Raw genomic sequence first — 26,366 nt, 5'->3', positions numbered from 1 at the left:
TAACGACAAGGTAGACCGCGGCTGATGTAGCTACAGTAGCATGTGCGGATTGTGGCGCCTTTTTTCATGCATTATGTGCAAAAATAAGCCCAGAAGACTTGGACTACATGAAGTCCAATAATATCAAACATCGCTGCGACGGCTGTAATCTCACCCATCGTAAATCCGTGTATCTACAGCCATTACCAGGAGCCGCAGCTGCAGATACTAATCCTAAAATTGCAGCACAGCCAGCCGCCAAATCTTTACCAAATGTTTCTAACAAACAAAAATTAAGTGGAAATAACCAAAAACAACATACCCAAAAGTCTATAAACAATAGCAACAGAAACAATAATAATAATAATTTCACCATCAGCTCAACAGATCGGGTTCAAAGTACACAACAAGTGCATGAGAATCAAATTTCTGAGAACGATGCATTCTCTAAAGAAATTACATTGCAGTTGTTGTATGAGGAAATATTAAGCTTGAAAAAATTCAGTGCTGATTTTTTCAGCACTGTGAAGCAGCTGAAAGAAGAAAATGCAAAACTGAGTAAACAAGGAAACAGACTTGAAGGTATGGTTAATTGGAGAGAGCAACAATTGCTAGAGTGCGCTGTCGATATTGTTGCGAGTGCCAGAGCTTACCGACGAAAACGTGAGAGAATGCACACATCGAGTTTTAAACTCAGCTTTGGGCATATCAGTCTCTCCCGATCAAATAATGAAATGCTATGTGAAAAAACAGAAGCATAAACAATAGGCTCATAAAACAAATGTCATTCGCGTGCATTTTGCTTCCACTGAGCTGAAGGAAAAAGTAATAAAAATGAAAAGGAAGTCTAAGGGCAAATTAACGGGTGAACTTTTTGGAGATGACAAAAAGAGGAATATTTACATAAACGCAAGCTTAACAGCATACAACGCAGCTTTGCTTGCAGCTGCGAAAAAGCACAAAAAAAAATAAAAACTATAAGTATATTTGGGTTACTACCCTACAAGACGGTGGTAACTAGTTCACCCACACATTCAAAGCTTTTGTCGCTCTCCATTAACACATGGTTCAATTATATGGTTGGCTCATCTGTAAAGCAATAAAATATGTCTGTTCAAATTGTCAAAATCTGTGTATTGGTGTTGGTGCGAATGGTATGGAATGGAAACATAACACTTAGCAGTTTTTGTGTGTAAGAAAATGCTGCCAATGTGTTGGTTTCATTTTGAGTTTGCCATCTCCTTTTGACAATCCCTTCGGCCATGCAATGAAATAAATAAAATCAGCTGATGAGATGAGCCAACCATATAATTGAACCAGGCACTAACACATGTAACATTCCATACTGTCATCGAAATGACAGTGTCATTTTTAATGACAGTTCAGAAATTATTCCGCAAAACCTTGATTTTATTTTGTGTGAATTTATATTGTTTTATCTCATTTTAAGCTACTATACACGCGTAAGAATTTGCGATTATAAATTTAATAAGATAAAAAAGAAGTTCAGACCCATTGTATAGATCGCCAGCTCTCTCTTAACCTGGTGTGTTAAGGGATTTGCAAACATCCTTTGACTATAAAAGAAAAAATTCTCTGTCTCTGTTTCACTAATAGACGAGGCTCTGGTAACCCCAAGCTCCTCATGGAACTTGGGGGTGGATGGCCTGAAGGTTTAATATGGCCACAAAAATCGTTGGTAATTCTTCACGACAGCCTGACACTGCTAAGACGCGTATTAATCGCGAGAATAATCCGAATTAACCGATTTCATCACTCCATGGAGCTTTTTACAAAACATGGAATTCTGCCGACAAGACATTAAAAATATTTTTCATTCGATGCGGTTATTTACATAGCCTAGCTTCGGATAACTATAATCTGAGGGCAAACACCCACGGTCTAGTTGTCATTCCTGCATATCGTACAACTCATTACAGTAACTTTTTCACAATCGTCTCTTGTAAGCTTTTCAATACCCTGCCTGCCAATATACGTCTCATAAGAAATTTGCACAAGTTTTTAAACATAACGATATCAAAGTTTTGCTGGACCCTAGTATTTAATTTGACTTTGGATCTGTATTTTGGATCTGTCAATTTCACCCCACACTAGTTTTGTACTCTATTTTGTTACGGTCTGCTGTTATGGTCTACGGTTACGGTCCACTTGGGAGCGTTTTCGTGCGAACACACCTAGTGACTGCTGATGGGGGGTGTTGGGGCGAAAGTTGCGATACAAAAGTATCGAAAACAAGAAAAAGACAGATCTGCGATCACTAGCGAAAATTGGAATGAGTTTCCGGGAAAAAGTGTGATTGGCTGCAGCTAAAATTGTGGCGGCCTGGCGATAAAAAAAAGGGGGATCGTGTAACATCGGTTGACACAACTTCATTAGCAAGGCGCCAACTGCTTTATTAACATTATTGCTACGTCAACTGCACATCCCCACTTATATTTAACGAATCGCCAAACACCCTAGCCGGCTGTGCACGTATTCAAACAAGCATTCTGGAAGAACCAAAAGACTGCAACGAGGAATTGCTGGACCAACTACTAGAAGAACAAACAAGTGTGAATAAACCTTATCATGGTGGTGTCGTGTTGACACAAGCGCAACGTATATAATATCTAGTGAAGTAGGTCGACGTTTCACAGCTACACTTAGTGAGGAAAGTGTTAGTGATTCCGATACGGATTCGGACGGCACTGAGCTAAATGTTGATGAGAACCATTGCAATCCGAAGATAAACCCCTTTCTCTACGTTACGAATTACCCTACCACCTTCGGAAAAGCGTCCGACCACCAATTCCGCCTCCAGGGCCAGCAGTACGCTTCCGCGTAATACAACTAACGTCAAAATGGCCAAGTCATCCAGATCGTAAAGGCCAGCACGAAGCTTTATCGCCACCAGGTTCATTCGATTACCTCGGACCAGAGCGCAACAACCACCAACAGTACCAACACGGCGCGCCCAAGACCGCGCACCACAACCAACAACAGCGTCGGCTTCACCGGCAAAGTCAACTTCACCAGTGACAACACGCCGGCAGAGACCCATGGTACGTACTCTGTCGGCAATGTAAGTACCAGCAAGGTATAACTTTAGATATAATTACCCTACAAAAAATTCTGGTCACGAAACTTACCCACGCCGATGCAAAGGTTTCTAGGAATATAACCTATGACTGTATAATAACTAGTCAAACGGCGTGGCATGACGAGAGCATTTTTTCAGGGTAGTTAAAGGAACTTCCAAGTGGTACTTAGAGGGTTTTATACAGCCCGGGTAAACCATTCGACAAGGATCGACCTTTTTTCGTCAAAATTACGACATTTTTTAAGAATTATCAACATAGAAGATGAAAGGATAGTTTAAGTTATTATAGAAAAAAAAAGTTACACATAAATGATTTCCACTATTTAAGTTTAGCTTGTATTAATTATCTAACCAAAAGAATTACTACATGAACACTTATGTTTTGCAACTTGACAAGATATTAAAGAATGCACCAACAGTTTAATATGCAAAATTATTTACACATTTTAAAGATTTGTTCACAAATAAACAGGCAGTTTTGTCTCAGTCAGGTTAAGCAGCAATTACCTGTTAGAACGCTTAAAGCTAATTCAAACATACTCCGTTTATTTGTGAATGCATCTTACATACATTATATTGAACAAAACTCTTTAAATATAACTAAAATTGTATTCAGCAATTTACGAGTATAATTCCATTTACCTAATACCTACCTAAGCATTAGCTTTACAAAAAAAAGCATACATCTTTTTTTATCATTTTAATGATATATTTTGTCGCTTTAAAATGTTTGCTCTATAAATTTTATTGATAATAAGCCGCCTCTATCGCGTGAAACATTTTGGCGATTAATTTTTGGAGCTCAACCATAAATTTAAAGAAATTTTTTTTTTGCGACAGCAGCCATTCGTCGATTATGCACGAATTGGCAAAAGGATTTTGGATTTAATTTTTTTTTCTTATATCTTACAGATGCAATATATATATATATATACAACGTAGTACAGAGTAAGACCAGATATAGTCTTTTAGGAGTACTTCAACTAGGTTATTAAACATAAAACAGTGTAAATATGTATATTCTAACTTAAATCTAAATAACAAATTTAGAATACATCTAACCTTAACGAAAGAAAAGATAGTCAAGATCAAAGTGGGAAAAGGGGAAAGAAAAGAGAAGCAGGTATCTTAAACACCCTTACAATGTTTTTGCATTGTTTTCATACAGCTTTGAAGTACTTGAGTATTACATCCTTGTAGTTGAATCTATTTAGTCCAGCCTTCACATTATCTGGGATTGAATTCCATAATTTAACCGCGCTAATGAAAAATAGTCTAGATGAAGTTAAGTAATTGTGCGATGGTACGACCAGACTCTGATGTCTCAGTGATCTCACTGGTCTCAACCTTTCGAATAAGTAATTTGGTGTCTTCCACAATAATAATTTGTATATAAAGATACAACTCCTGGCGGCTAGATAATTTTCAAGGCTGCACCCAAGAATTTTCGTTCGCCAGGCAGATATGTGATCATATCTACCAATCCCGTAAACGTATCTCGTAGCATTGTTAAACGCTACAGCAACTTTGTTGTATGACATTGAGTCCATCTTACCATATACTGTATCGGCGTACGTTATAAGTGGCATAATTAACTGCAGCACAAGTTTTCGCCTGGTTTCAACGGGTGTGAATGGGGCCGAGACTCTTAACTTCCGTAATATGGCATAAATATTGGTAACTACCCTGTTGACATGGTCACTACAAGTAAGTTTATAGTTCACAATAAAACCTAGACTTTTTACTCTGTCAACAAATTTAAGTGGACTAGTTCCAATATACAACGCAGGAAGGTCAATATTATATACAACACTATGACATATAGGCAAGACATAAGACTTGGATGCATTCAAACACAACGAATTTTCACTAGCCCAAAGAGAGATTGCAGACAGATCATTATTAATTTTGAAACATAAATCTTCAACAAGACCGATACGACTTGACAAATGTAACTGCATATCATCGGCATATGCATGAATATTGACATACTGGCACACATCAAAAATATCATTCACAAATAGACTAAACAGAAGTGGACCAAGGACCGACCCTTGCGGTACGCCAGCATACACAGGTTTAGACTGCGACAAAGAATTTCCTGATTTAACTTTCTGCGTTCTATCCTTAAGATAACTGGCAATAAGCTTGACTGAGCTATCCTCAAATCCGAAGTAATACTTCAGCTTCGTACATAGCAGCTCATGATTCACAGAATCAAATGCTTTGGAGAAATCTAGTAAACAAAGAAGGGTTAGGTCGCCATTATCAAAACTAGTTCTTATATCATCCAATACTTTAACCATTGCTGTAGAGCAGCTGTGCTTTGGTCTGAAGCCAGATTGCAACGGACTGAGTACTTTATTTTGCTGGATAAAGTAAGAAATTTGTGCTGCCATTAAATTTTCACATACCTTCGAAAATGTAGGCAGTATGCTGATAGGCCTTTAATCACCTGCACACGTAGCATTAGTTTTTTTTGCAATAGGAAGAATAATTGCTTTCTTCCACATCGTGGGAAAACATGAAGAGGTGAAGCAGAAATTTATGATGTGAGTAAGCGGACCTAGTATAAACTCCATTACGATCTTAATAAATCTTAGAGAGATTCCATCCTCCCCCAAAGCGTTCGATTTTATACTTAATAAAGCCTTCAAAACATCAACCTCGCCAATTGTATCAAACTGAAATTTGTTATCAGGGCCGACATAGGAGGAGTAATCTTTTAGCAGGGCTGGAGCATTGACGTCATTGTTAGTGCTAACAAAAAAGTCATTTAGTTCATCCACATCTATTTCACACTTGGTAGTATCCTTGATAGCTTTGATTTACTATACCTACACTTTGCCTGCCTGATAATAGCTGTTGTTTCATTTCGCACTTCTTTGTATCGACACTAGGAAATATCTGTCCTATTTTTACGCGACTTACCATAATATTTTTGACGTTTCTTAATAGCCGATCGAACTCTCGAATTGTACCAGGGACACGAACTGTTAATAACACTTGGTCAGAAACAAAGCATATTTGCTCAAATTTTAGGACGTGCCAGGGATCACAAGTTACAAAATAATCAAAAAGACTGGGTACAGAATTATTATCAAATCTCGTCGGGTTAGCACTATTGACAACACATAGACCTGCTGTTGCAAGCTGGTCAAGTAGTTTACTACTGTAGGAATCATTAACAAGTAGGTTCACATTAAAATCACCACAAATCAAAATACGGTCATAATCAATTACAAATTCGGACAAATCAACAAAAAATGATTCTAATGAAAAAGTTTTTTTGGGATTGTAAAGACATATTACCATAATTTTATTTACTCCACCTGACAGTTCAGTGAAAATATATTCAGCATCACAGGAATTAGAAGTTTTTAGTAGTCTAGATTTGAGTGTTTTTTTACAGTACACTGCAACTCCCCCTCCTTTTTTGTACCTACGATCATTCCGAAATAGATTGTACCCATTAATCGAAAAGTTGAGATCAGGAATTTCACTGCAGAACCATGTTTCAGAGACACAAATCACATCCACCGCAGAATCCTCAAAAAACATACCTAACAAAATCGAGTTTGTCATGGCTAAGGCTACGAGGATTAAAATGTACTGCATTGAAGCCATGATTTTGCTTACAAAAAATATCAATCAAAATTCTTTCATTTTCATTAGCGCCAGGGCGAGATTTATGGAATGACCCCATACAAATAAAGCTGAACCAAAACAGAACGAACCAAAGGCAGGCAAGCAACACGCATGTGTGTACGAGAGACCAAGGCAAAAACAATGGAGGAATGACAAAATAAAGAAAGACAGACAATTAAACACATGATTGAAAAATAGAGAAAAAAACGGTAGTGACAGCAATTAAACATATGATAGGATGAGAGTGTAGGAGAACAGTAGATTGTTTGAAAAAGGAGATTAGAGAAAAAATAAAGAGAATATATAATATTAGATACACTTAACATTAATCATACATAATCAGGTGTCTGCAGCAACAACACGCTCAATACTCTCGATATCAGTCACCTTGAAAGCTTTACAATTTGGACGTACACGAACATACACATATCCACGAACTGAGAAAGCAGCAACGAGCTTTTTCTCTCTTCTCAACTGCATTGCAAAATGGATTAGCTCACGATTGTTTTTGGTTAGGCACTCATGTATGTGTATTTTCCCGTCCGAATTTATTCCTACATCACGATGCATTAGTCGACGCTTATTCTCTTTGCAAAAACGGGCCACTGCTTTAAAGAGTGTAGATCGATCATCAGAAGAGCTCAGTCGTACAATGACAAATGCAGGTGTTTTGCTGTTGTTTTTGTTAGGCACACGAAACGCCGAGGAAATAGGCAATGCTGGCACCTTCAATGTTTGGCACATTTTGTTAACAGTGCCTTTAATGCTTTCACCATCACTGACGGGGAGACCATTAATTATTATGTCACTGGAGACAGATTTGTTTTGGCAATCATTTAACTCTTTTTTTAGTAGCACAATTTCCTTTCGCAGTTGTTCATTGCATTCAACCTGGGCTTCTGCTTTAACCACTCTTTCCTCCATTTTGCTCAGCGCCTTCTTTAGGTTTGACATTTCAGCCATAAGCCGCTCTTCAGAACTTTTCAGACGATCTGCAATCTCTTCAATGATGGCCGTTCTCTGCATCTCCAATTTATGTTCAATAAGCTCAATCCAAGATGAAGGTAACGAGCTCTCTTTTAAACCAGATCTGCCGACTGCACTCGCATTTTTGTTGGGAGTAAATACCACTTGGCGGGAAGCTCTAGTATCAGGCATCTTCGATAAATTTGTTGTTTGTGATATTGTTGTTGTTTGTTATATTGTCTGCAATTAGGAAAAATTAAATATTTATACACAAAAAGCAGAATAGCTTCGTATCAAGTGATTGAGTAGAAACAATTAAACGATGTAAATCAATACGCAAAGCCCGAAAACGCCAAAAAAGCAAGTACAATGACAAAATATATAACTAAATAGACAATAGCTGCAGCGCACCGAAAAACACGTCTACTCGCGTTGAAGACACATATCTTTTTCTATGCAGCACTAATTTTGAAGACCACCTGAAATTGCTAAGAAGTGGCCCAATGTTTGAGAGACGCAGGGCTGACAATAAACGTGAAAAAAAGTAAATTTTGTCAGAAGGAAATACGCTACTTAGGGTACTTTATAGGCAGGGGTGTTTGAAAGTGGATCCGGGAAAAATAGAAGCAATGCAAAACTTCCCGATCCCTAAATCCCCTCGGCAAGTGCGTAGGTTTGTGGGCATGGCGAATTGGTACAGGGCGTTTATTACCAATTTTGCTGACTTGGCAGGTCCCTTGACCGACTGTCTCCGTAAGTCATCAGGCCCGTTCAAGCTTACCCCTGAAGCTATAGAGGCCTTCGAAAAACTAAAAGTAGCTTTGAGTTTCGCTCCTGTCTTGGCCCAACCAGACTTTTCCAAGGAATTCGTAATACAATGCGAATCCTCCAAAATAGGTGTTGGCGGAGTGTTGTTCCAGGTCGATGACGAGGGCGCTGAGCATCCGATTGCGTTTGTGTCGAAAAAACTGAATAATGCTCAACGCAATTACACGGTAACCGAGCTGGAATGTCTCGCTGCCATAATCAGCGTGAAACGTTTCCGACCCTATGTGGAGGGATTACCGTTTCGTATTATCACGGACCACTCCAGTCTCAAGTGGTTAATGACACAAAAGGACTTGAGCGGGAGGTTGGCGAGGTGGTCGCTCTTACTGCAAAGATACGACTTTAAAATGGAACATCGTAAGGGCACCCTGAATGTAGTACCAGATGAGCTGTCGCGGTTTGATGCCGATGAGTTGTCTTTCACTACCACACCCGGGGAAATAGATTTAGTCTCTCCCGAATTTAGCAGCAATGAATATTTAGACCTAATTCGGACCGTCACCGAAAATGAGGAATCGCTTCCGGATTTACGAGTGGTGGACGGGGTAATTTTCAAACGAGTTAAATTTCGTAAGGGAGTGGAAGGGGAAGAAGACTCGCTGTGGCGTTTGTGGTTGCCCAAAAGGGTTGACTGGGAAGCAGTGAGATTAGCACATGACGCTAACCGGAGTTACCATGGCGGGTGGCAGAAAACCTTAGAACGTGTTAGGCAGAAGTACTTCTGGCCGCGGCAGGCAAAGGACGTCAGGGACTACGTCCAGCGTTGTGACACCTGCAAAGCTGTAAAACCCACTAGTCAGCAGTCGAGACCGCCTATAGAGAATACCTTTGCATCCGAGAGGCCATTTCAGCGATTATATTGCGATTTCCTAGGGCCATACCCGAGATCTAAGCGGCGAAACCAATTTCTCTTCATAGTACTAGACCATTTTTCAAAATACGTTTGGCTAAAGCCCATGCAGAGAGCCACCACTGTTAACGTTATAAATTACTTCGCTTCCGAAATTTTTCCAGCTGTAGGCGTCCCTCAATTTATTCACAGTGACAATGGCAAGCAGTTTATCTCGAAGGAAATGAACCAATTTTTTGCAAATTACGGGGTGACGCACGTGAGGACGGGGTTATATTCTCCCCAAGCAAACGCATCCGAGCGCGTTAATAGAGAAATTGTTTCGAAGATTAGGATTTTCCTGAAAGATAAACCTGACCATACCGATTGCGATAAGCATATACCCGAGATTTTATCAGTATTGAGAAGTGATTTTCATACGGCGATTCAGTGTTCTCCATACTTTGCATTATATGGCCAAAATATGGTCCAACATGCCTCAACGTACAACATTTTAGAGAAACTCTGCAGCCTTCGGGAAGACCAGGTTACGGTAGTAAGCAGAGCTGACAAGTTGACTAATATTCGTGAGCAGATCCGTAGAAATTTAGATCAGGCCAAGGATAGGGGAGTAACCACCTATAACAAGCGCTCTAGGCAAGTCAACTATAAGGAAGGTCAGGAAGTTTTTCGGAAAAACTTTGCCTTAAGTAACTTCAAACAGGGCATTAACGCCAAATTCCTACCAAAATACCTGAAGTGTCGCGCGCTTCGAAAAATAGGCAATGCACTGTATGATCTCGAAGACCTAAACGGGAAATTGATAGGTCGCTTTCACTCTTCGGACATTCGTCCGCAATGAACCAGAAAGAACGTTTCTTTGCCAAATTACAATTTGACTTTTTATATACCTACCAATTGGACCTCTTTTTTTGTCTGGCCGTTTTGGCCGTTTTGGCGGTCGGGGACTTCTCGCCCTTTCGGAGTTTGGACGAGTTCTCCAGATCAAAATGTCGACACCTTTTTTTTTGTTTTGCCTTTCTGTGGGGGCGATAACCACTAGAAATCATCTTTCGGAGTTTTGACGAGTTCTCCATAACAAATGTCTAATTGCCGCAAACAGGAAACAGAAATAATTCCCAACTTGACTTAACCTTTTTTTTTTTGATGGACCTATGTTGCCCGGCTAGCTTCGTAGTAGGACTTTGAGACTCTTATCTCAGGGGTGAGTCGTGCGCCACGTTGCTTGTCGTCGGAGGTCCCTGGCAGTGGCTTCCCACAGCGGATCCGGTTTCCTGTTCGCTTCATCGTCAGGCCTTCGAAGCGAAACAGGTTTGTTACGGTCTGCTGTTATGGTCTACGGTTACGGTCCACTTGGGAGCGTTTTCGTGCGAACACACCTATTGACTGGTGATGGAGCGAAAGTTGCGATACAAAAGTATCGAAAACAAGAAAAAGACAGATCTGCGATCACTAGCAAAAATTGGAATGAGTTTCCGGGAAAAAGTGTGATTGGCTGCAGCTAAAATTGTGGCGGCCTGGCGATAAAAAAAAGGGGGATCGTGTAACATCGGTTTACACAACTTCAATAGCAAGGCGCCAACTGCTTTATTAACATTATTGCTACGTCAACTGCACATCCCCACTTATATTTAACGAATTGCCAAACACCCTAGCCGGCTGTGCACGTATTCAAACGAGCATTCTGGAAGAACCAAAAGACTGCAACGGGGAATTGCAGGACCAACTACTAGAAGAACAAACAAGTGTGAATAAACCTTATCACGGTGGTGTCGTGTTGACACAAGCGCAACGTATATAATATCTAGTGAAGTAGGTCGGCGTTTCACAGCCACACTTAGTGAGGAAAGTGTTAGTGATTCCGATACGGATTCGGACGGCACTGAGCTAAATGTTGATGAGAACCATTGCAATCCGAAGATAAACCCCTTTCTCTAGGTTACGAATTACCCTACCACCTTCGGAAAAGCGTCCGACAACCAGCCTCCAGGGCCAGAAGTACGCTTCCGCGTAATACAACTAACGTCAAAATGGCCAAGTCATCCAGATCGTAAAGGCCAGCACGAAGCTTTATCGCCACCAGGTTCATTCGATTACCTCAGACCAGAGCGCAACAACCACCAACAGTACCAACACGGCGAGCCCAACACCGCGCACCACAACCAACAACAGCGTCGGCTTCACCAGCGACAACACGCCGGCAGAGACCCATGGTACGTACTCTGTCGGCCATGTAAGTACCAGCAAGGTATAACTTTAGATATAATTACCCTACAAAAAATTCTGGTCACGAAACTTACCCACGCCCATGCAAATGTGACTAGAAATATAACCTATGACTATATAATAATTAGTCAAACGGCGTGGAATGACGAGAGCATTTTTGCAGGGTAGTTAAAGGAACTTCCAAGTGGTCTTTAGAGGGTTTTATACAGCCCGGGTAAACCATTCGACAAGGATCGATCTTTTTTCGTCAAAATTACGACATTTTTTAAGAATTATCAACATAGAAGATGAAAGGGTAGTTTAACTTATTATAGAAAAAAAAGTTACACATAAATGATTTCCACTATTTAAGTTTAGCTTGTATTAATTATCTAACCAAAAGAATTACTACATGAACACTTATGTTTTGGAACTTGACAAGATATTAAAGAATGCAACAACAGTTTAATTTGCAAAATTATTTACACATTTTAAATTTTTTTTTTGCGACAGCAGCCATTCGTCGATTATGCACGAATTGGCAAAAGGATTTTGGATTTAATTTTTTTTTCTTATATCTTACAGATATATACATATGAATCCCTATTGCGGGCAATATCTTTCGAACAACAAGACGAAAGTAATCTTCGTGCACGTAATACATATTGCTATCGCAATTTCATCTTTATTGCTTTTGTAAACACTTTTTTTAGTACATATTAGATATTAGTATCACTATACTATGCGAATTATACCGAATTGATATTTTGTTACACTCAAAAATAAGTTCCACTACAACAACATAATAATTTTGTAAGTGCAAAAAAAGAAAAAAAAAAAAAAACAGATAATAAGTGATTATCGTAACAATGTACTTTAAGGGCAACCCCTTATGATAATAACCAAAACAGAACTTTATATATATTTTTCTTTGCTAACAAAACATAAGCAAATTAATTTGAATACATTGTTGTTAGAGAGTGTAGTTTATATTAGAATTTAGCTAATAATTCAATGATTTTTCAGAGAAAACGTTTAAGGCATTAATAATGAGTATTGAATAAAAATTGTATTTATAATGGGAATGCTGACGTCGCCCTTTATTTAGAAGGCATAGGGTAAAGCAGGTAAGGGGCCACCGAAATTTAGGTGCGTCGGTGGCCATGGTTTTTGAGGGTGGGACAAATGCACCAGGCGTCGCAACAACACCCGCGGCATCCGGTTCGACGGGATGTCGTTTTAATTTGAATTATAAGCGTTTTGAGTCGGCCTCTGTCGGTTTTTTTTTTAATTTGACAGTTGAGTTTTTGAATAGGCATGATAGGAATTTTTTCTGTTTATGGCGCAGGAACAGTAAGGTTGGCAAGGACCCGCCCGAGCCGACAATGACTAGCCACTGTGCACCACAACATCATGCCGACCGCCTTCCTTACTGCTTCCACCGAAAATGCGTATCTATAACAATTTATGTATAGCATTCCACACTATTATATTATATTTTACAGAATACTTTACCTTTTTTTCTTACATATTAATCTAAATGATGTTAATTTTATGTTATTATTGTTTATTTTTATGTTGTTATTTTTATTACATTGTAAGAAAAGAACGAATGAATAAATCTAAAATCTAAATCTATATTAATCCAATGCAACTCTGCCCTTCATTCCACTCCATTCGAGTGCCTTCTTTCTCCCCCAGCGGGTAAGGGGGTAAGAATATACCCGCGGTAGGTATGCCTGTCGTAAGAGGCGAATAAAATACCATATTCAAGGGGTGTGTAGCGCAACCCTTCAGGTTGCCGGTGCATTATATAGCTTCTCCAAACCTAATTGTCAACCTAACCTATCCGCGGCGAATCCTGTTTCACTAACAGACGAGGCTCTGGCGACCCCAAGCTCCTCATGGAACTTGGTGGTGGGGAGGGAGGGGATGACCTGAAGATTTAATGTGGCCACATAAATCGTTCCCGAGATGGTCGGGCTAGCACCTTAATGGTGCTGTGTTACCGGAGCGTACTGGATCTGTATCCGGCAAAGGACCATCACATCGATAACACTCCCCAAAGCCTTCGGGGAGCAACCTTATCGCTACAACAACAACAGTGCCTTTTTTCACTGAATTCGAGTCCCTTCCACTCTATTCGCAACATAACCTCAATTTGAGCTTGCAAACTATATAGTAATGAATGGTACTCTAGTTATATGTGCCGCGGCCTTAAGTATCGATTAGAAATTTATTTTGTATCGGACCGAAATTTAAGATACGTACTTGTAATCACTAGTTGTTGTTGTAATCACTAGTATTGTTTAATTCCTATTAGTGATGTCGATACTAAAAAGTATTTTACTAATTTATTGCTGAAATAGAATCAATAAAGTTTAAATGGATCACCTGTGTCGAAGCTGTATGATTGAACTTAAAGCTGCCACGCCTGAAGGTAGCACAATACCAATTTATCTTTGAAACAGTTAAGGAATGTGACGATTTAAGAATCGCTGATTTGTTATCCAGCACAATACCGCAGATATTGGAAGTGCAGATAAATGACGAGCTACCTAAGAGAATTTGTTGTGAATGCTTACACCAATTGTTAAGTGTATATAGGTTCCAACAAATGTGCATACAATCCGACCAAAAGATGCGGGAACTGGTGTCTAAGAAACGGGATGATTGTAATATGTTGCTAATGAAGGTAGATGTAACAGACGAAATACTACAAAACAAAACAGATCCACAACTGATCAGTTCTCACTCCGAAATGCCTGTTCTATACTTAAAAGAACCGCGTCTTGAAGGCAGACAGCAGGCAGTCGGGTCGGAAATAGCACAATCGAAAACTGCTGAATATTAAAAAAAAAGTGAAAAGTTAGTGGAACCCTGTAAATATTCTCAAGAAAATCTCAAACAGTTTATTAAAAGTAAGCAAACTGCTAACCCCAACATTAATTTTATGGATGGTGATTCAATGCATTCAACAAATTCTGTTGAAAACTGTGGAACCTCGCAAGGCGTGCTATGCGAATTTTTCAAAAACGAGCCCATTGATGATGAGGCAAATACTGAAAATCGCGATGATTCCACAATCCATTCAAAAACTTTTTTTAAAGATGAAGAATTGACATTAGAAGAGCAACAAATAACTTTGCCGTAAGTATAATATGCATTATAACAATAACTTCTTAGATTTATGAATATCACCCAGAAAGCTATCCATACAACCGTTGTTGTTATTTTAGCGATAAGAACACTCGCCGAACGCCTTGGGGTGCGTAACCGATGTTGACGTTCATTGGCCGGATGTAGATCCGGTACGTTCCGATAACGCATCATTAAGGCACTAGCCCGACCATCTCGGGAACGATTTGGTATGATCACATGAAACCTTATAGGCCATTTCCCCTGTTTGGTGTTATGTGTCACCTGTTACAGTACTCAGATCGAAGTTCAGCAAGAGTGTCGCGCGTTGCCCTAGGGAGAGTGCGTTCATCCGCTGATAGTTTTGTATATTGTTCTTTGAGTACAGGATTCACCAGGCAATTGCTGGCATAGAGGTCCGACGCCTGTTTGTGGAGTTCACTGAGGACCTGCTTGGTTTTTTAGCTTCATACGGCTGTTCTCTCAGGTCCGTATTTCCTCATAAGGCATACGGAGATGATTATTTAAGCTCCTTGGCGGTGTAGGATCATGTTGTTGTTGTAGCAGTGCTCAATCAGATGTCTGTTTGGATGCCCAGGTTTCTGTAGCTTCTTCCAGTGGGTAATTTTTAGGCTTGGCGACCATATGGGTGACGCGTAGCACGTAAACGACTGGCCAATTCCTTTGTATGTAGTACTGAGCGTTTCTTTATCTTTTCCCCAGGTACTGCCAGCAAGGGGTTTGAGGATTTTATTACGACTCTGGATTTTCGGAACAATTGCGGCTGCGTGCTCACCAAAATGTAGATCCTGATCAAAGGTCACATCCAAGATTTTGGGGTGTAGGACAGTCGGTAGAGTAGTGCCATCGACGTGGATGTTCAAAATGGTCGACATTTGGGATGTCCATGTTGTAAATGAGGTCGCGGAAGATTTAGTCGGTGATAATGCCAGGTTTCGCGAGGCGAAAAAACTGGAGAGATCAGGGAGGTAGCCGTTTATTCTGTTGCAGAACTTATCGATCTGTGGGCCTGGGCCTGTGACCATTACTGTGCAGTCATCGGCGTATGAAACGATAGTGACTCCTTCTGGTGTTGAAGGTAGCTTAGATATGTAGAAATGAAACAAAAGTGGGGAACGTAGCTTAGATATGTAGAAATGAAACAAAAGTGATAGGACACCACCCTGTGGCACCCCTTGTTTAATTCTTCTTGGTTTTGATGTTTAGTTTCTAAATTGCACTGATGCCTGCCGACCACCCAGATAATTTGCAGTCCACCTTTTAAGACATGCGGGAAGGGTAGACCCTTCCAGGTCTTGCAGTAACGTGCCATGGTTGACCGTATCAAAAGCTTTTGATAGGTCTAGCGCTACGAGTACTGTTCTATGGTGCGGGTTTTGATTTAAACCGCAATTTATCTGGGTGCTGATGGCAGTTAGCGCGGTGGTGGTGCTATGGAGTTTTCTGAAGCCATGCTAGGTGAGCAAAATGGCTTCAAGCGTCTTTGCTACTGGCGATAGGAGAGATATCGGACGATACGTCTCTGCTATGTTAGCTAGTTTCCCAGGCTTTAGTAGATTAGATTATTTATTTCTTACGGCCAGAAGCCTAATTGGTAAATTTGAAAATATTACAGTTTTTTATCTTATAGCTAAGGTTTTACAATATTCATATAATTTTGTTTTAAATACTGTTATTTGGTTGCAACTTTTTATATCCATAGGCAGATTATTGTAACTTTTCAGACCCTTGTCGAAAATTTTCTGTTGTCAATTTCAGTTCTAAAAAACGGCAATTTGAAATTACGTTTGCTCCTCGTATTTATGTTGTGAGTTTACTCGCAGTGTACTGCGAGAAGTCGAGAGGAAAGGACGTGTTTAAGATCGCTCGTTGAATTTTGTTTGCAAAAATGGTGAAACCCTTTGAATAATTATTAAAAGTGACAAATATGTGAGATAGAGACTCTGTAAGAAGATCAGTTCACTTTTAATTTAACAAAATCTAATATCAATAACGATTCAAAACCTAGTGAAATACCATATAAATATTTAATAATTTTATACCGGTGAGAAAGTGACTCAAGTCTAGCGAATAGAAACGCATACATATGCATATATAATTACAAATTAACACAAAACGAAAACGGCATAGTGAAAACGATAGCAAAGGCAATATGTCTGAAAGCGAAAATAAGTGTGACAAGTGCAAACTTGCAATTCGCGGGGAGACGGGAATTAGATGTGTGGGTGTGTGTGCGAAAGTATACCACTCGGCAGCAAAATGTTCCGGCTTGGATAGCTATAAAGCTACTGTAATAGGAACACATCCAATGGTGAATTTTATTTGCGAAGAGTGTATTACATACATACATAATATTGATCTGGTATTGCGAGACATGCAAGAGAGTGTTAATAGGAACAGTGGCTATTTAAAAGAATACAAAAACGAATTTGAAGAAGCTTTAAAAACCAACCAAAAAGAGATGCGGGCGTTAATGAAAACAATGGAGGAAAAATACAATGAACGTTTGGCGACCTTAAAAATGCATCAAGAAATGTATATTAAAAATGCAGCTGAAATTAAGAAAGTGCGGGAGATAGCAGAGAAAATAAAAAATCAAGCTGAAGTAGTGGGGAGGGAGAATGAGAAATTTTGTAGTGAAATAAAAACAATAGTAAAGGAGAAGAACGATGGGATACCACAACAAACATATGCAAATATTCTAAGAACGGGTGAAAATAAAAACACAGCTAGGGCCGTTCCAGAGCTTAAGAAACGGGCTCCTATTATTGTTAAACCGAAGGCAAAACAAACTAGTGAAAGAACAAGGCAAGATCTAAATAATAAAATTAACCCTAACGAGCTAAAGATAACAGACATTAAAGCGGGCCATAATGGTATTATGGTGATCGATAGTATTAATGAAGATGAAAGAAATAAGATTAAACAAATTATGGATAAAAAAATAAGTGATGAATATGAAATAAAGATACCACGTGACTATAAACCAAAATTATTTATAACAGGCATGCAGTTTGAAAAGAATAGAGATGACCTGATCGAGTGTCTAAGAAAGCAAAACAAATGCCTAGAACAGGGTGAAATAAAAATTATTAAGCAATATAATGTTAAAACTAGCAACAAAAACTATTACAACGCAATATTGGAGGTGGACGAGGAAATGTTTACTAATGCTTTAAAATTGGATAAGCTCAACGTAGGATGGGAAAGGTGCAAAGTTTACGATGGCGTTGATGTGACAACGTGTTTCAAATGTAGAGGATACAATCACAAGGCGACTGAATGCAAAAACGAGGAAGTTTGTACCAAATGCTTGGGTAAGCATAAGACCATTGAATGTAATGAACAACCAGCAAACAAGTGTATAAACTGCATAAAGGCAAATGAGAAGTTAAATCTAGGACTAGATGTCAATCACTCGTGCAATAGCAGACAGTGCCCAGTCTACCTAAAGCACTTGAATGCAAAAAAACAAAGGCTAGGATACTAGCAGCGAACACCCGACGCACTGATAAGCCCGCCACAATTCAATGAGATACCGCTGAAGAAAATTCGATACAAAGAAAGACTGCAGACTAGACACAATGAACTTAAGTGCATATACTTGAATATTAACAGCATAGTATCAAACAAATGTGAACTGGAAGTGTTGGCTGAAGTACATACACCAAGTATCATATTATGTTCGGAAACGTGTACAACGAAAGATGTTGAAGACAGCGAATTAGAAATAGCATCGTATAATATGGTTAGATGCGACTCGCACAGCAGGCATACAGGAGGAGTACTAGTGTATGTTCATAGGACAGTGGAGATAAATGTAATTTATAATGCTAGTGTCAATATGAACTTATGGTGCATTATAATAAAATTGAAAAAGGTCGATAAAAAGTGGCAAATAGGGGTTCTGTATCATTCACCAAGCACAAGTGATGCAGCGTTTATCGAGTACCTAAATGAAATATTAATCGATAAATTTGAAAGAAGTAAATGTAATATACTAATCGGGGATTTTAATATAAACATGAACTACATATCAACATATAGTACAAAATTGAATGAGATATTTTCTGTGATGGGTATGACCCAAAAAGTAGAATTTAATACTCGAATTACAGATGCAAGTGCATCTAAAATTGATTTATTATATTCAAATTCAGATGAAATACAGTGCAATAATTTGCCTGCATACAAAATTTCAGATCACGAAACAATAATGTTCAATATTAAAACGTCTAAATCATACCAGATGAGAATGACCAAGAAAATCACAGCTTGGGATAAATATAATAGTGAAATCTTAATAAGCATCCTGAGATCATGTAACTTCAACATAAATGAAAACCTACTAATTGATGAGAAAGTCGAATTAGTGAACAACATAATAATGCAAGCTATGGAAAGTTTAACGTATGAAAAAGAAGTTCATATCAAGCTTATGAATAAATGGTACGACAGAGAACTGGCGCAAATGAATAAATGCAAATATAATAATTATAAGCTTGCGATACAAACAGGTGATTGGAACGAATATAAAAATATAAATCGTATCTACAAAAAGCTAGTAAAAATAAAGAAAGTTAAATATATGGAAAATAAAGTCGAAATTAATGAAAATAACGCCAGAGAAATGTGGAAACATCTTAAGCAAGCGGTTTGCTTAACGAGAGATAACGAAGGGATTAAAAAGGCGATAATAGATGGTATGATGGTAGAAAATGAAACTGAGCTGGCAAATGGTCTAAATAGGTTCTTTATAAATAGCGTAATAGAAATTAATAACATCATAGAACCTTGCCGTATAGCACTAAGTGATGTACAAGTCAATTCTAGATTAAAGTTTGCCAAAATAACAACAGATGAAGTTATTAATATTTTGAAAGAGTTCAAATATAAAATAGGCGGCAGAAAACTTATATCTGATGGAGTACTTAAAGATTGTATATCGTATACAGGATATTTCTACGCACAAATAATCAATAACAGCCTAGAAGAGGGTCTTGTACCAGAAAAGTGGAAAACGTCAACGGTGATACCAGTGGAAAAAGTTAAAAAGACAGTAAAACCTGAAGAACTTAGACCCATAAACACCCTGCCTAGTGATTGTAAAATACTTGAAGCTTATGTTAAGAACCAGTTAACGAAATACCTTGAAGATAATAATATACTAGCCCACCAGCAGTCAGGCTTTAGAAAGAAACATTCATGTGAGACAGCTCTTAATTTGGTGATACATGACTGGAAAGAAGAGTTAAATAAAAAAAAAGTGGTTGTTTCAGTCTTCCTAGACCTCAAACGAGCTTTTGAAACAGTGGATAGGGAGATCTTAATCAAAAAAATGGAACGTATTGGTATAACTGGTATAGAACTTGACTGGTTTCGCAGCTATTTGAAGCAGAGGAGACAGAAAACGGTTATAAATACCGTGATGTCTGATGAATTGGAAGTACCCATAGAGTTACCACAAGGCTCAGTTTTGGCACCGATACTGTTCTTAATTTATATTAATGATATAGTTAACGCTATTGAAGGTTGTGAAATCAAACTATTCGCTGATGATGCATTAATAATGATTAGTGAGAATAATATTAATTCTGCACTTTCTAAAATACAACATGAACTGAATAACCTGTATAAATGGTTGTGCGGAAATAGACTGAAACTTAATATAAATAAAACGAAATTTATGATAATAACAAGGAGGAACGTTAATGAGGATATAATTGGTTTAAAAATAAATGATGAAAGCATACAAAAAGTTGACAGTATAAAATATTTGGGAATTATAATTGATAACAAACTCAAGTTTGAAGAACATATAAACTACACAGTCCAGAAAGTTGCGAAAAAAATTGGGGTTATGCAGAGAACATCCAAATATATTCAAAAAAAGTACAAAATAATTATATATAAGTCCATTATAGAACCGCACTTTGTAAACTGCCCATCTATTCTATTCATTGTGTCAGACAAAGAAATAGATAAACTTCAAAAGATGCAAAACAGATGTATGAGATTTATTCTTAAAAAACCTAGAGATACTCGTACGGCTGATATGCTGAGAAGTTTGAACTGGTTAAGTGTAAAGCAAAAGATTTTTTTTCACGCTATGAAGTTTATATTTAAGATTAAAAGTGAAAATGTACCTGAATATCTAAGTAAAAACGTAGTATTAGTTAAGCAAACACATAACATTAATACAAGGAATAAACACAATTTCAAACTGCCTTTATTCAGAACTGAAATAGATCAGCAAAATATTTTTTATAAAGGTCTAAAAAGTTTCAATGAACTGCCTATAGATATAAAAAGTTGCAATGAAATCGGGGCTTTTAAAGCAAAACTTTATGAATATTGTAAAACCTTAGCAATAAGATAGTAAATTGTAATATAATTTAATTTATGAATTAGGCTTTTTTGCCGTAATAAATAAATGAAATGAAATGAAATGAAAACTAATGCTATATTTTTATTTAAATACTCAGGTACATTTCCATGTTTGATATTATATATGAATTTCATGTAGTGGAAAAAAATCTTTTGTTTCACACTTAACCAGTCTAAAGTCTTCAACATGTCAGCCGTTCGTGTATCTCTAGGTTTCTGAAGAATAAATCTCTTGCATCTATTTTGTGGGACCACCTTGGCCATTTTCCATTTTTCGGGTATGACAAAGGTGGAAAGAGACAGGTTGAAGACATGTGCTAAGTATTTATCTTTGTCGACCGTAGAATGCTTTACATATTGACGGCAGAAAGCGCTCGCGCATTTTTTCGAATCGGACAGCACTTTATTGCCGAAGGCGATGGAAACTTTGTCATTGTGCTTAGACGGATTCGATAGGGACTTTACTTTGGACCAAAGTTTACCCACACCGGCAGAGAGGTTACAACCTCTTAGGCGCTCCTCCCATTTCGCCCGCTTGTGTTCATCCACAAGCAATCTGATGCGTTGGTTTATATTCCTTATTTGGGGGTCGCCTGGCTCGAGCTGTCTTATAAGGACACGTTCTCTCGCTAAATTTGCGGCCTCCGCCGGAAAGTGGTGCCGAATTTCGGGAATTCTCCCGGCGGGAATGGAACATGCCGAGGCGGATTCAATGACCTTGCGGAAAGCACGCTCCCCTTGACGGGCATCAGTCGGGTTAGGGAGGGCAGCAAGGAGTTTATCTGTAAAAGATTTGTATTCGTCCCACTTTCCTTTTTTAAAATGTATGAAAGTGCGTTTTTCTGTAACGATGAAGTCGGAAATAAGTATAGGCAAGTGGTTGGATGCCAATGTTACCATCGGCTGCCAGTTGACGCAGTTTACGAGTTCTGCGCTCACGATTGAGATATCCGGCGAACTGTGACAGCTTCCTAACATGCGTGTGGGGGCGTCTCCGTTTATTGTGCACAATGTCGTTTCTTCTATTTGATCCGCCAACATCTCACCCCTACTGTCCGTCTGCAAGTTTGAATGCCATAGATCGTGATGGGCATTAATGTCGCCTAAGATAATGAGATTGTTGCCAGTGAGTAAGGCGCTAATATTAAGGCGGTATCCACTGGGGCAACAGGTGGCAGGAGGGATGTAGATGTTGATGATTTCTAGGTTTGCATCGCCTGACCGGACATATAGGCCTTGACGTTCTAAGACATTTTCACTGCGGTCGATGCCAGGATCAAATATATGATATTACACAGAGTGGTGTATGATAAACGCGAGGCCGTCTCCATTTCCGCTCATGCGATCTTTTCTGTGGACATTATACCCAGAACAGGTGTGCAGTGCAGATCTTGCTGTGAGTTTAGTCTCTTGAATCGCAGCAATGCGGATGTTGTGCCGCTTTATGAAATCGATTACCTCCGTGATCTTTCCAGTTAGTCCATTACAGTTTAACTGCAGAATCCTGAAGTGCATAGGGGGAGACGTCGCCACTCTGGGAGTGCAAACGGGGTTAGGGACTACGAGTCTGTTTCCCTGACCTACACGATTGCTGCCGGAAAAGAGGGGGGAGAAGACGGGGGCAGGGGCTGATACTCAGCATTGCTACCGACTCTACTACGGAGATAGTAGTTATGAGCGGTAGCAGCTGTTTGAGTTGTTGGCGCCACGGGGCGCGAGCAGCAACCGGTACTAGCTGTTGCTTGCTGAGCAGCTGGGCTGCTGGAAGGTAGTGGGGGGGGGGGGGGGGGTTGCTAAGGCGTAGACTACGGGACGCCCTTGGACATGAACAGCAAGGAGCCACAAAATATTTATAAAAATACGTGGACGTCGGGTTTTGGGATCAAGCCCAGAACAACCTGTCCGATGCAACCATCCCTTACACGAGACACACTAAACAGAGTATTACCGTCCTAAAAAGATTCTTTTCCGGCAGATGCAGCAAAACAATTTCAGGACCGGGGTCAGGAGACGGACCCGGATTGGATTCGATATCTTCCCGGACAAGAAAATATGGAGCAGTCCCGCTGCAAGGAGCTGCTGGGAGGATGACAATTTGTGGGAGGGACGCAACAAATTAAATGGGGTTACACTGAAATGACAGTCCTTGGTCGGGAAAAATTCCGATTCGCTCCGGTACATAGAACCAACTGCCTTGGGATGCTCATCATTCAGATGTCTGTTGGGATGCCCAGGTTTCTGGATATTCAGCAGGAACTGTTTGGCTAGCATTTAATGGGTAGTATTGTCGCCTCATTGTGTAGATGGTGTTCTCGGAACATAAGAAGACAACCCGTGGCGGTTCTGAGGGCGGATTTTTGGCAGGCCTGTAGTTTCTTTCAGTGAGTAGTCTTTAGGCTTGGCGGCCATATCGGGGACGCGTAGCATCCCCAGCTAGCTCGCCAATTGCTTTGTAAGTGGTAATGAGCGTTTCTTTATCTTTACCCCAAGTACTGTCGGCAAGATTTTGGGGTGTAAGACAGTCGGTAGCATACTATCGAGGATCCATTTTGTTGGAACCGCCAAAAATATTCTGGGCGCACTCACTCGGCTGCCACGCGCAAGTGGTTTCATTTTTTGTGCAACAGAAGTGCGCTAGTGTTTGTTAGTTTAAAGGTGGCACGCAGCACCTTTGCACTCGAGTATTCCCCCAACCAAAGGTAAGAATATTCGATGCAAAAACGGGCTGTTGATGCATTGTTTTTTCGGTTAACATAACCAACATAACATTTACTCCACAAACACTGCACTAAGGTTTTTCATAACCACACTTTTTCGTAAACATCTAAAGTTTTTTTCACCTGATTATTTCATTTCCTTTTAAATTTGTTGCACAAAAATATCACTTATCTTGAAAACACATTGGTAGTACATAGTACAACATTATTTGGCACGTATTTTTTGTGTCAACATAAATACAAATAGCACTGTCGTTTGGCGAGTTAGGATAGTTTATAATATACACATACATATATACATTTGACACACATTTGCTATATAACCAATAAAATATTTAAAAAACCATTATATTGTATCGGGTGACAGAAAATTTTCGTTTGGGGCTAATTCCTTCTTAGTTCCCCTTGCCACTGTCTTGGCCATTTCGTAGTAACTACTACTAAACCACCAGCTGTTCTGAACCATCTCAAACATTGAAATCTTAAGCTGCCCATACATTATACTCCAAAATGGATGCTTACAACATATGCTTTGCTGAAGCAGTAATTGACTTTGAGACAGATAACAGCGCCACAAAAGATGCCAACAAGCAAACTCTTTTGATACAACAAGAAGAGTTGAAAGGCATGTGGCAGGCTACCAAAAAGGCTTATGACGACTTAGTGAAACAAGAGGGTCTTTCAAAAGAAGATAATAAGGCCGTAAAAAGAAACACAAACTATCTATGAATAGTTATATAAAATGTATGTCTGCTATAACGGCCCAATTAGAAATCCTGAATAAAGCAGAAAAAGAGAGCCTAGAACAGTCAACCCAAAAAAAGACCGAACGCAAACACCATGTTCGCCTACCTCCATGCGAGACAGAGGTTTTTAAAGGTGACTATCTGTCTTGGCCATCTTTTCGAGACATGTTCTCGGCTATATATATTAAAAACGGGGACCTCGATGGGGTTGAAAAATTATGTCATCTCACCAACAAAACCCAGGGTGAAGCCAGAGATATAGTAAAAAAATGTCCTCTAACAAATGAGGGCTTTACTATGGCCTGGAAAAACTTGTGCGAGAGATACGAAAATAAGCGTATCCTCGTAAATACGCAATTAAAAATTCTTTTCAACCTTAGTCCAATTGAAAGTGAGTATGGTAGCTCCGTAAAAAGACTGCAAAGAGATATTAACAATTGCTTGTCATCCCTCACGTGTCACCAAGTTGATATTTGTAATTGGGATGCAATAATTATTTATCTCTGTTCCACAAAATTACCAGAAAATACTCTGGTACTTTGGGAACAAACCATCGAACAAAAAAGTGGCTTGCCAAAATGGGAGGATATGGACAAGTTCCTATCTAGCAGGTTTCAAACCCTGGAAACACTACGGTTTGAAGGGTAAGGTGAAGGCACCGAAGCCGCAACCTACACGTCACGAAACCACCCCGAAGAAACTTGTTACATTCCAAGCAAGTGTGACCAAGTTCATGTGTAAAATGTGCCGCACTAATGATCATAAGTTGCGCACTTGTTCACGTTTTTTAAAGCTTACACCCAAGGATAGATTAAACTTTATCAAAAAGGAAAACGGTTGTCTTAATTGTCTAAGCTGTGACCATCCTGGCTCGAGATGTACAAGCGCATACAATTGTAATAAATGCCACTCACGACATAACACGCTCCTACATCTGCAGACAAATCAGCAAAAGACAACAGCACATCGGACTTCATCATCGGAACAGCACAAGTCCGACGATATACCCTCGACTTCCAAGCAGGCCCAAACTAATCGGAAGAAGAATACATCCACTGAGAAGCAAACAAATACTGTAGTGTCTTGTCATGCGAATGCTACTTCCGGCGTGCTTCTCGGTACGGCAAGGGTCAATATCCACATTAATGACACAGATTTTTCCGCTAGGGCACTTGTCGACCCTGGCTCTGAGTCTTCCTTCATTACTGAACGACTCAAACGCAGAATCAAGCTTCCCGCTAGAAAGATCCGAGCTCAAGTTTCGGGCATCACAGATTCCAGCGTTGTGCCAATTAAAGAAGCATGCAACATAGAAATGTGATCGCCAGTTGATCCAATTTTACGCATGCATGCCACGGTGCTAGTTTTAGCCAAACTGACTGGTAATCTGCCATGCTGTCATATCAGCGCTATGACTATGCAGGCATTTCCAGATTTGGTTCTAGCGGATAAAAGGTTCTATGTAAACGAAGAAGTAGATCTGATACTGGGAGGCGATTTATATCCCCAAATAATTCTTAGCGGCCTGAAGAAAAATGTACTGGGCACGCTTTTGGCACAAGAAACTGTGTTTGGCTGGATATTAACCGGCCGCACAGAACCACAAAATCCAACCAATAACATAGTAGCGTATCATAGCAAAGTTAACTTAGATAAACAATTATCGGCTTTCTGGGAGTTAGAAAACATCCCTGCAAATAAAGCTATGAGCGCAGACGATAAATTTTGTGAAGATTTATTTGAAAAATCTACGCAAAGGCACGAAGATGGGAAATATATAG

General features: G+C 39.3%; 2 protein-coding genes across 6 annotated transcripts in view; one reads left to right on the top strand and one right to left on the bottom strand.

Moving 5' to 3' along the window:
- Nucleotides 1-26,366, top strand: part of LOC137249849 (zinc finger protein 665-like) — a 396,955-nt gene that overhangs the window by 162,376 nt on the left and 208,213 nt on the right. The gene's annotated exons all lie outside the window — the stretch shown is intronic.
- The window catches only part of LOC137249852 (uncharacterized), a 352,644-nt gene continuing 346,782 nt past the window's right edge, over nt 20,505-26,366 (bottom strand). The window contains exon 6 of the mRNA XM_067781834.1: nt 20,505-21,190. The gene's annotated coding sequence lies outside the window, so the exon portion shown is untranslated. The remainder of the gene's footprint in view (nt 21,191-26,366) is intronic.

Source organism: Eurosta solidaginis, chromosome 4, assembly GCF_040869045.1.
Source record: "Eurosta solidaginis isolate ZX-2024a chromosome 4, ASM4086904v1, whole genome shotgun sequence".
Classification (NCBI taxonomy): Eukaryota; Metazoa; Arthropoda; class Insecta; order Diptera; family Tephritidae; genus Eurosta; species Eurosta solidaginis.
Note: the sequence above shows the minus strand (reverse complement) of the source record. Positions and strands in the feature narration are given on the sequence as shown.